The sequence below is a fragment of the Schistocerca americana genome, chromosome 1 (genome assembly GCF_021461395.2).
Source record: "Schistocerca americana isolate TAMUIC-IGC-003095 chromosome 1, iqSchAmer2.1, whole genome shotgun sequence".
Lineage (NCBI taxonomy): Eukaryota > Metazoa > Arthropoda > Insecta > Orthoptera > Acrididae > Schistocerca > Schistocerca americana.
The window spans coordinates 34,710,988-34,723,509 of record NC_060119.1 but is presented as its reverse complement, the minus strand read 5'-3'; the positions used below and the strand labels follow the sequence as shown (position 1 = coordinate 34,723,509).

Genomic DNA, 12,522 nt, shown 5'->3' with positions numbered 1-12,522 from the left:
TATACCAAATAAATTAAGAAACAATGGAGCTGATACGCCTTGGTACATAAAACAGGTCAGAAAACTGTTGCAGAAACAACGAAAAAAATTTGAAATTTAAACAGACGCAAAATCTACAAGATTGGCGATCTTTTACAGAAGCTCAAAATTTAGCACTCAATGTGAGATGCTTATAATAGTTTCCACAATGAAACTTTGTCTTGAAACCTGGCAGGAGATCCACAGAGATGTTGATCGCGTGTGAAGTATGCTAGCAACATGACACAACCGATGCCTGCTCTGCGCAATAGCAATGGAGATACTATCAAAGACAGTGCTGCCAAAGCGGAATTACTAAACACTACCTTCTGAAATGCCTTCACAAAAGAAGATGAAGTAAATATTGCAGAATTTGAATCAAGAATAGCTGCCAACATGAGTAATATAGAAGTGGATATCCTTGGAGTAGTGAAGCAACTTAAATCACTTAATAAAAGCAAGTCTTTTGGTCCAGACTTTATACCAATTAGGTTCCTTTTGGAGTATGCTGATGCATTAGCTCCATACTTAACAACCATATAAAATTGTTTGCTCGATGAAAGATCCATACCCAAAGACTGGAAAGTTGCACAGGCCACACCACTATTCAAGAAAGGTAGTAGGAGCAGATTAAGATTGTACATAACAACCAAGAAGTAGAAGAAGTTGACTCAGTCAAATTCTTAGGTTTAAATGTAGATAAAAATTTGAGCTGGCAGGCACACATTGAATACCTAGCAAACAAACTGAACAGCTTTGCATTTGCATTCCAAATATTATCGACTGCATCTGACATCGACACACAAAAAGCAGCATATACAAGCTACTTCAAATCCATTATTAGGTATGGTATTGTTTTTTGGGGTAACTCGACATAGTGCAGATACTAAAACTACAGGAAAAAAATCATTCGAAATATGTGCACTGCAAATCACAAAGAGTCATGTCAACCATTATTTAGAAAACTTAAGATAGACACAAAGCCAATGCCTACTACAGTAGTACAAGTTTATATGCCAACTAGCTCTGCAGATGATGAAGAAATAGATGAAATGTATGACGAGATAAAAGAAATTATTCAGGTAGTGAAGGGAGACGAAAATTTAATAGTCATGGGTGACTGGAATTCGTCAGTAGGAAAAGGGAGAGAAGGAAACATAGTAGGTGAATATGGATTGGGGGGAAGAAATGAAAGAGGAAGCCGCCTTGTAGAATTTTGCACAGAGCATAACTTAATCATAGCTAACACTTGGTTCAAGAATCATAAAAGGAGGTTGTATACCTGGAAGAATCCTGGAGATACTAGAAGGTATCAGATAGATTATATAATGGTAAGACAGAGATTTAGGAACCAGGTTTTAAATTGTAAGACATTTCCAGGGGCAGATGTGGATTCTGACCACAATCTATTGGTTATGAACTGCAGACTGAAACTGAAGAAACTGCAAAAAGGTGGGAATTTAAGGAGATGGGACCTGGGTAAACTGAAAGAACCAGAGGTTGTACAGAGTTTCAGGGAGAGCATAAGGGAACAATTGACAGGAATGGGGGAAAGAAATACAGTAGAAGAAGAATGGGTAGCTCTGAGGGATGAAGTAGTGAAGGCAGCAGACGATCAAGTAGGTAAAAAGACGAGGGCTAATAGAAATCCTTGGGTAACAGAAGAAATATTGAATTTAATTGATGAAAGGAGAAAAAATAAAAATGCAGTAAATGAAGCAGGCAAAAAGGAATACAAACGTCTCAAAAATGAGATCGACAGGAAGTGCAAAATGGCTAAGCAGGGATGGCTAGAGGACAAATGTAAGGATGTAGAGGCTTGTCTCACTAGGGGTAAGATAGATACTGCCTACAGGAAAATTAAAGAGACCTTTGGAGACCTTTGTATGAATATCAAGAGCTCAGATGGAAACCCAGTTCTAAGCAAAGAAGGGAAGGCAGAAAGGTGGAAGGAGTATATAGAGGGTTTATACAAGGGCGATGTACTTGAGGACAATATTATGGAAATGGAAGAGGATGCAGATGAAGACGAAATGGGAGATAAGATACTGCGTGAAGAGTTTGACAGGGCACTGAAAGATCTGAGTCGAAACAAGGCCCTGGGAATAGACAACATTCCATTAGAACTACTGATGGCCTTGGGAGAGCCAGTCATGACAAAACTCTACCATCTGCTGAGCAAGATGTATGAGACAGGCGAAATACCCTCAGACTTCAAGAAGAATATAATAATTCCAATCCCAAAGAAAGCAGGTGTTGACAGATGTGAAAATTACCGAACTATCAGTTTAATAAGTCACAGCTGCAAAATACTAACGCGAATTCTTTACAGACGAATGGAAAAACTGGTAGAAGCTGACCTCGGGGAAGATCAGTTTGGATTCCGTAGAAATGTTGGAACACGTGAGGCAATACTGACCTTACGACTTATCTTAGAAGAAAGATTAAGAAAAGGCAAACCTACGTTTCTTGCATTTGTAGACTTAGAGAAAGCTTTTGACAATGTTAACTGGAATACTCTCTTTCAAATTCTGAAGGTGGCAGGGGTAAAATACAGGGAGCGAAAGGCTATTTACAATTTGTACAGAAACCAGATGGCAGTTATAAGAGTCGAGGGGCATGAAAGGGAAGCAGTTGTTGGGAAAGGAGTGAGACGGGGTTGTAGCCTGTCCACGATGTTATTCAATCTGTATATTGAGCAAGCAGTAAAGGAAACAAAAGAAAAATTAGGAGTAGGTATTAAAATTCATGGAGAAGAAGTAAAAACTTTGAGGTTCGCCGATGACATTGTAATTCTGTCAGAGACAGCAAAGGACTTGGAAGAGCAGTTGAACGGAATGGACAGTGTCTTGAAAGGAGGATATAAGATGAACATCAACAAAAGCAAAACAAGGATAATGGAATGTAGTCAAATTAAATCGGGTGATGCTGAGGGAATTAGATTAGGAAATGAGACACTTAAAGTAGTAAAGGAATTTTGCTACTTAGGGAGTAAAATAACTGATGATGGTCGAAGTAGAGAGGATACAAAATGTAGACTGGCAATGGCAAGGAAATCGTTTCTGAAGAAGAGAAATTTGTCAACACTGAGTATAGATTTAAGTGTCAGGAAGTCGTTTCTGAAAATATTTGTATGGAGTGTAGCCATGTATGGAAGTGAAACATGGACGATAACTAGTTTGGACAAGAAGAGAATAGAAGCTTTCGAAATGTGGTGCTACAGAAGAATGCTGAAGATAAGGTGGGTAGATCACGTAACTAATGAGGAGGTATTGAATAGGATTGGGGAGAAGAGAAGTTTGTGGCACAACTTGACCAGAAGAAGGGATCGGTTGGTAGGACATGTTTTGAGGCATCAAGGGATCACAAATTTAGCATTGGAGGGCAGCGTGGAGGGTAACAATCGTAGAGGGAGACCAAGAGATGAATACACTAAGCAGATTCAGAAGGATGTAGGTTGCAGTAGGTACTGGGAGATGAAGAAGCTTGCACAGGATAGAGTAACATGAGAGCTGCATCAAACCAGCCTCAGGACTGAAGACCACAACAACAACAACAAGATATTAACTCTGCCACCCTTATACATATATGAGATTATTATATTTTTGTATGATAGACATGAATTATTTGAGGGAAACCATTTTGTCCATTCACATGATACTAGAAACAAAGAAAATTTGATGCTTCCCATCCACCGCCTCGGACTATTATGCCCAGGGACCTCAGTACATGGGAATGAAAATTTGTAATAAATTAAACAGCAACAAGTTGATGCAGACGAATTTAGGTTCTCTTAAAAGAAAGCTATATGAAGTACTGACACTGAAGTGTTATTACTCAGTGGATAAATTCATGTAGGACAAACTGGAAATTCAAGCTGGATACAATGTGTCACATATTACAAGAAATATCCTTATAGTGTTATTATTTACTGTAGGGCTATTACTTGAAAATGTAAAAATCATTGTAGCTGTATTATAAATTTTTGACATGTCTTCTGTACGCAAACCAAACGGATTGCAAATGTACGTCATGAGATGAATAAAACACAATTCACAATCACAATCCCAAAGAAACCAGGTGTTGAAGGTGAGAAAATTACCGAACTATCAGTGTATTAAGCCATGGCTGCAAAATATTAATACAAATCCTTTACAGACACGTGGGAAAACTGTTAGAAGCTGACCACGGGGAAGATCAGTTTGGATTCTGTTGAAATGTTGGATCATGTGAGGCAATGAATAGGGTAGCATGGAGAGCTGCATCAATCTAGTCTCCGGACTGAAGAGCACAACAACTCTTTCATTCCCTCCTCCTCCAGATTATAAGCCCCCACCTCCATACAGATACACACACTGTGTAAAATGCTTTTTGAGTAGTTTGTAACAAAAACACCAAAAATGAACACAAGAAGATTTTTTGTGGCTTCTTTCTATAATAAAAGAAGAAGAAAACAACTAACTATAGTGGGTCGTTTCATGACCATTAAAAAGCTGTGTATAATGTTGCAGTTGCCAAAATTAAATTTGAAAATGTTCTTCTGGTGTAGTATTCTTCTTGTTACATTTGTTATTTTAACTGTCCCACAGACATGAACTTCACTGGTATGTTTTTTAATACAAAGGTACAATGTAAGCAGAAATGCAAATGAATAAATGTACATAAATATTTCACGTAAGGATTCAGCAATTCATTAAATAGCATGGAAATAAAATCACTGATATCTTACTGCTTATTATTTGACTGATGATGCCAGCTGTAGGAAGTGCTTGTTTCCTTGTAATTAAAAAATTTCATGAAGCTGCTGTAGCACCATAGGGAAACAATCAACGCAGAGCCCTGGAAATTCAGCCATATGAAAGGCAGTTCATTAATTGGTATGATAATAGATACAGATAATATAGGGGCTGAATGCTGTTGTGCAGCTATTCAGGTTGTGTTCTTGACTAGACCATCACACACACACACACATTCTGTCAGCTGAAGCTATTATTAATTAGACATACACATCAAAATGATTGACAAGAAAAAGTAACATAAGATGATAATGTTAACACTTTACAAAGGAAAATGCAATACAGAATATTCTTAAATTCACAAATAGACAAATTGTCTGGTTAGCGTTTTCCTTCAGATGTACCTTGCAGTGCTGTTATATACTCCTGGAAATGGAAAAAAGAACACATTGACACCGGTGTGTCAGACCCACCATACTTGCTCCGGACACTGCAAGAGGGCTGAACAAGCAATGATCACACGCACGGCACAGCGGACACACCAGGAACCGCGGTGTTGGCCGTCTAATGGCGCTAGCTGCGCAGCATTTGTGCACCGCCGCCGTCAGTGTCAGCCAGTTTGCCGTGGCATACGGAGCTCCATCGCAGTCTTTAACACTGGTAGCATGCCGCGACAGCATGGACGTGAACCGTATGTGCAGTTGACGGACTTTGAGCGAGGGCGTATAGTGGGCATGCGGGAGGCCGGGTGGACGTACCGCCGAATTGCTCAACACGTGGGGCGTGAGGTCTCCACAGTACATCGATGTTGTCGCCAGTGGTCGGCGGAAGGTGCACGTGCCCGTCGACCTGGGACCGGACCGCAGCGACGCACGGATGCACGCCAAGACCCTAGGATCCTACGCAGTGCCGTAGGGGACCGCACCGCCACTTCCCAGCAAATTAGGGACACTGTTGCTCCTGGGGTATCGGCGAGGACCATTCGCAACCGTCTCCATGAAGCTGGGCTACGGTCCCGCACACCGTTAGGCCGTCTTCCGCTCACGCCCCAACATCGTGCAGCCCGCCTCCAGTGGTGTCGCGACAGGCGTGAATGGAGGGACGAATGGAGACGTGTCGTCTTCAGCGATGAGAGTCGCTTCTGCCTTGGTGCCAATGATGGTCGTATGTGTGTTTGGCGCCGTGCAGGTGAGCGCCACAATCAGGACTGCATACGACCGAGGCACACAGGGCCAACACCCGGCATCATGGTGTGGGGAGCGATCTCCTACACTGGCCGTACACCACTGGTGATCATCGAGGGGACACTGAATAGTGCACGGTACATCCAAACCGTCATCGAACCCATCGTTCTACCATTCCTAGACCGGCAAGGGAACTTGCTGTTCCAACAGGACAATGCACGTCCGCATGTATCCCGTGCCACCCAACGTGCTCTAGAAGGTGTAAGTCAACTACCCTGGCCAGCAAGATCTCCGGATCTGTCCCCCATTGAGCATGTTTGGGACTGGATGAAGCGTCGTCTCACGCGGTCTGCACGTCCAGCACGAACGCTGGTCCAACTGAGGCGCCAGGTGGAAATGGCATGGCAAGCCGTTCCACAGGACTACATACAGCATCTCTACGATCGTCTCCATGGGAGAATAGCAGCCTGCATTGCTGCGAAAGGTGGATATACACTGTACTAGTGCCGACATTGTGCATGCTCTGTTGCCTGTGTCTATGTGCCTGCGGGTCTGTCAGTGTGATCATGTGATGTATCTGACCCCAGGAATGTGTCAATAAAGTTTCCCCTTCCTGGGACAATGAATTCACGGTGTTCTTATTTCAATTTCCAGGAGTGTATAAACAGACACAAAAAGCTAACAGCACACCTAGCTGTTGAATTCATCCATGCACAAGTCATGTTCTGTACATCCCATCATGGGAGAGGAGGCTCCCACGATGTGGAGAGGATCAAACTGAGCAGCCGCTATTGGCCACTTCTGTAACGAATCTAACAGCAGATTATTACAACCACTAATCTACTCATGGTGATAATTATGGTAATTACTTCTAGACTATTATACATATTAGGTGTAGTCATCCAGTTTTAATTATCACATCAAAAAATCAACTGAAAACCTGGAACTGGGTGATATTGTTTGACCTCCTATACAATTTCAGTCTTCAAAGCGACACGTTTTCCCCCACAATGGATGATGTGGTTGAGACATTGGTTGTAGAAGCCTGCATTGTGGCTGTCCAACAGACATTCTACCTCACAAGTCACCTTAGTGTCATTCTGGAAGTGCGTGCCACACAACAGTTTCTTCACTTGAGCAGAGAGGAAGAAATTAATGTGTGTCACATCAGAATACGGGGAGTGACGCAAAATCTGACAGCCCAAGGAAGTTGCTTGTATGACTGTGTGGTGCAGAGAATAAACTTCCGCACTGCAGTGGAGTAAAAACAATCCTCTGGACATTAACACAATGCTTCGCCTTGGCAGCTTCCTGTAACCTTGTCAGGAGATTTTCGTAGTATGCTCCTGTGATGTTTAGCTTCGTATGACCATACTCTGTTAGCACCACATTATGGCAGTCAAAAAGCACTCTATGTCACCATGTTCCCAAATCTTCACTTTTTCGGTCATTATTAGTCAACACATTTTCACAGCTTGCTTTGCTTCTTTGCCTTGGGGCTGATAGTAATACACACAGCACTTGTCCATGGTGATTAGGCAACTAAAGAAGTCATCTAGGTCAACATCTACTTCTACTGAGTGGTTATAATTAAAGTGCAGTGTGGGCTGTGATTTTCATATGACAGCAAAACTGGGTAGATATGCCAATACGTAAATGCAGAACAGATTTATATTGGGAAAAAATATTAGTTCGAACTGTGACCACCTGGTGCAAATCTTGCATTGTACACCATTTGTATGATAGTATGACATCCACACTATCATTTGACAATCCATAACATGAGTGAACAGTACGGTTATGGAGAAGAAAGCCCTTGCACTGTTAGTGAAAATGTTTTAAGTGAACGGCAGTAATTACAGTGCTGCACTGAGAAAGTATCAGTGAATGAAAGGTCTGGGGAGAAGCCTGATGTCATTAAATAGTTTAAAGAAGATGATAGTGAAATTCAAAAACAAAGGTGAGCTTGGCTGACTGTGCATCATGCGCCACAGTAGTGCCACTGCTCTTGTAGTGACACAAGAGTAGCCAGTCCCATGGTCAAGAGTATGGAAAGTTTTGTGATCTATTTTACACTGGTACCTGTACAAGATCCAGACAGTGCAGTAACTGAAACCTCATGATGTGCAGCATCATTCTGAATTTGCTCTTCAGTCTCTGGCATGGATTTAAGATGACATGGTGGCCAGGCTACATTCTATGGAGTGATGAGGCATATTTTACACTACTGGGTGCAGGCTGCCAAATTACGGATACTGTAAAACCGCACTTACCATACGCAACTGTGTCGTGTGGATTCACAAGAATTTTTATTCTTGGTCTGTTCTTCTTTGAAGGAAACACACCAGAGGGCCTGTCGGGTGTACTGTGACGTCTGGTCTGCATGCTATCGACACCACCTTGCACAGCATAAGATTTCTGCTTTGGAAGAGCACAACTGTATGGAAACCACTATTTTCATGCAAGATGGGGCAACACCTCGTATCACTCACCTAGTGAAAGATCTGCTTAATGCATCACCCACGAATGTGCTATCTCCAGAGGTTCCCAGATGCAAGGCCTGCACGACCACCTGTTCTGAATCCATGTGACTTTTGGCACTGGTAATACCCACAAGAATGTGTTTACCAGGTACACATTCGGTGTCTACCTGAGCTGCAGGTCAGTGTACAATAGCATGTTGCTCATATTCCACTGGAAATGCTGCAAGCAACTGCTGACCATGTCATTTTATGGATCCAGTATCTTGTCATTGTCTCCATTGTTCATATACTGAACAAACTGTGTAATTGGTGGTTACTAATCAACATTATGCCTTTCTCACTTCTTTGACCTTTTCTGCCCATGTCCTGTTCCTAATCCATTACATATGGAAATATTTCTATACATCTTTCTTGCATTCACAGCATCAGATTTGCATCTGGTGGTCAAAACTGGAACTGATTTTTTCCCTGCATAAATTGCTTCTGGATTAACACTTAAGAATATTTATCACGTTTTGCTGTCATACGATAACTACAGCCTACACCAGACCTCTGTGAGTAGCTGCACTGTAATTACAACCGACCGGTACATACATACTTCTCAAGCCACCACACGGAGGGTACCTTGTACCACTGTGTATTCCCTCTCCTTCTCCCCTCAAAAATGGAGCTAGGGAAAAACAACTGTCTATATGCCTAGAACTGTTCTGCAGCCTGTCATAAATGTCAGTTCTCTAAACTCTACCGACATTGTTGTGGAAAGAACATTCTCTTGCCTACAGGGATTCTCATTTGAGTCCACAGAGCATTTCCGTAATACTCACGTGTTGATCAAACCCAGATCTGAATTGCTTCTATGTCTGCCTTTACAAATGAGCTAAAGTTTGCAAGAATACTCATGTTAAACTAAAGACAACCATTTACCTTGCTGACAACTCATCTTACATGATTGTGCCATTTCATATCACTTTGCAACATTACACCTAGGTATTTATTTGACATGTGTCAAATAGCACATTATTAATAAAGTATTTATAAATCACAGCACTGTTTTTCCCACTCATCTGCATGTTTTAAAATACATTTAGATCATGCTGCCATTCATCACACTAAATACAAATTCCATGTATATCATCCCGTATCCTCTTACAGTCACTCAATGATGACACTTTCCTGTACACTACAATATCCTAGCAAACAGTTCACAGATTGCTGCTCACCCTATCCATCAAATGATTGATGTATATAGAGAACCAGAATGGTTCTTCCTCACTTCCCTGTGGTACTCTTGAAGGTACATTTGTCTCCAATAAACATTCACCGACCAGGACAACACACTTTCACTTTTGTAACTTAAAAAGTGTTCAAGCTATCCACATTTCTGAGAACCTATTCTATATGTGCAGACCTTCATTAAAAGTCTGCACTGGGGCACTGTGTCAAATGCTATTCGAAAATATGGTGGTCTATTGCCCTTCATCAATGATTCACAAGATATGGTGTGAGAAAAGGGCAATCTGAGCTTCGTGCAGACAATGCTTTCTAAATTCATGCTGACTTGTGGACAGAACCTTCACTGTCTTGAGGAAATTTATTATACTCAAACTTATAATATGGTCTTAAAATGTAAATGGCTTGATCAAAAAATCTGATCACCAAGTGGGAACACACAAACAAAAGGATTTAACTTTTACCAGCTTTCGGAGCCAGTGGCTCCTTCTTCTGTCAGAAGAGTTGAAGGAGAAGAAAGAGGGGTGAAGGAAAAGGACTGGAGAGGTTTAGAGAAAGGGGTAGAGTTTGGAAAAGTCACCCAGAACCACAGGTCAGGAGACACTTACCAGACGGGATGAGAAAAAATGACTGATTCTTGGGAAATGCACTAGACAAGATTTGAAAACCAGAGAGCTTAATGGTGGAAGACAGGATAATATGCATGACAGAGGTTACTACTAAAACATCATGGATGAGTTAATAAGAGTGAAAAGATAAAGTGCATTGTATATTACAGAGACGGCTGAGGGAACGGCGAAAAATAGACAAGTAAGACAATGAAAGATGTAGAAAACTAAAATAGAGTTAAGAAAAGAGTAGTTACTGTGAATAAATGCTGAGACTAAAGGAATTAATGTAAATTAAGGCCAGGTGGGTGGCGAGAACCAAGGACATTTGTAGTGCAATTCCCACCTGCAGAGTTCTGAGAAACTGGTGTCTGGGGGAAGAATCCAGATGGCGCATATGGTGAAACAGGTATCAAGGTTACGACTGTCATGTTGTACAGCATCCTCTGCAAGAGGATATTGTGTGTTCCTTATATACACCCTCTGCCTATTCTCATTCAACTGACTGATGACTGGGTTATAGTCATGCTGATGTAAAAGGCCAAACACTGTTTACATAACAACTGGTATATGACGTCGTTTCACAGGTGGCTCTTATTTAGATTTTGACAGTTGCCATCCTCTCCGTGTCAAACATTTCCTCCCATACAGCCTTGGCATTTGAGGCAAACATATTTGTTCGGATGCAGACTCTTTACAGTAATACACCCCCACTCTCATTTCGGCCTTCACTGGACATAATTATCCCAACAGCCTAGTTCAAAAGCAGATTCCCCGGACCATCACAACCAATCCTGGTACTGCTGGTTCCTCCAAAAAAGCAACTGTGGAGCACCCACTTGTCACCCAGTATTATCCTGGTCTTGGATGTATCAATCAGCTACTTCAAAAACGCCATGACTTCCTAAAATCATACCTGAAATGAGATCCATTTTGTCTGAGATTTTGCTGACTACACCTAGAGTAGCTTTTCATCACCCTCCCAATCTCCGCAATGTCCTTGTCAGACCCTATGCCCCTTCTGCAGCCATCTCCCTACCCTATGGCTCCTACCACCGTGACTGTCCCCACTGCAAGACCTGGACTATGCACCTCCTACCACCACCTATTCCAACCCTGTAACCAGCAAAGCATATACTATCAAAGAGAGAGCCACCTGTGAAATGACACATCATATCTCAGCTGGTGTGTAAGCATTGTTTGGCCTTTTACATCAGCGTGACAATCACCCAGTTATCAGTCAGGATGAATGGACATAGGCAGAGGGTGTTTACAGGGAACACACAATATCATGTTGCAGAATGCTGTACAACATGACAGTCGTAACCTCGGTGCCTGTTTCATCACACACACCATTTGGATTCTTCCCCCAAGATACTAGTTTCACAGAACTCCGCAGATGGCAAGTAGCACTACAAATGTCCTTGGTTCTCGCCATCTAGGTGGCCTTAATTTACGTTAATTCCTTCTGTCTCAGCGTTTATTCACAGTAACTGCTCCTTTCTTCAGTCCATTTTAGTTCTCTACATCTTTCATTGTCATACCTGTCTCTTTTTTGGCCATCCCTCCTGCCACTTCTGTAAAATACAATGCAGTTAGCTTTTCACTCTTATTAACTCGTGCATGATGTTTTACTAGTAATCTTTGTCTTGAATATTACCCTGTCTTCCACCTTTAAGCTCTCAGGTTTTCAAATCTCGTCTGTTACAGTCCCCAACAATCAGTCTTTCCTTCTCATCCCGTCCGGTAAGTCTCTCTTGACTCAGGGTTCTAAACTGTACTGCTTTCCCCAAACATCTTCAGTCATTTTCCTTCACCCCTCTTCCTTCCCCTTCAGCTCTTCTGCCAAAAGAAGGGGCCACTGGCTCAGAAAACTTGTAAAAGTGAAATCCTTTTGTGTGAGTAGATTTTTTTATCCGTCCATTTACGTCATATTCTCAATAATTGATTATTTTCGTTGTTATATTAGAATATGCTGAAGAAGTTTGCAACAAACCAATGTCAAAGATATTAGACTGTAATGTTGTGAGTCAATTCTTTTACTCTGTCATATGTGGCAGTCACATGGGACTGCGCACTGGACAAGAGATTAACAATAAATCTAACATAAGTAAATGGCCAGTGCCAACGGAACTGGAATTCGAAGAAGATCTGGTGACTTATTTCTTTCTACTCTTTCAGTTGCTTCTCAACACTAGGGATTCCTATTTTTACGTCCTACTTTTGGAAGTCTCTGGGTCATACGATGGTATGCCTGTGTGAT

General features: G+C 41.7%; 1 long non-coding RNA gene across 1 annotated transcript in view; it reads right to left on the bottom strand.

The window, feature by feature from the left end:
- Positions 1 to 12,522, bottom strand: part of LOC124620886 — a 135,709-nt gene that overhangs the window by 54,654 nt on the left and 68,533 nt on the right. Inside the window, exon 3 of the long non-coding RNA XR_006980403.1 lies at positions 4,748 to 4,857. This is a non-coding gene — a long non-coding RNA (uncharacterized LOC124620886). The remainder of the gene's footprint in view (positions 1 to 4,747; positions 4,858 to 12,522) is intronic.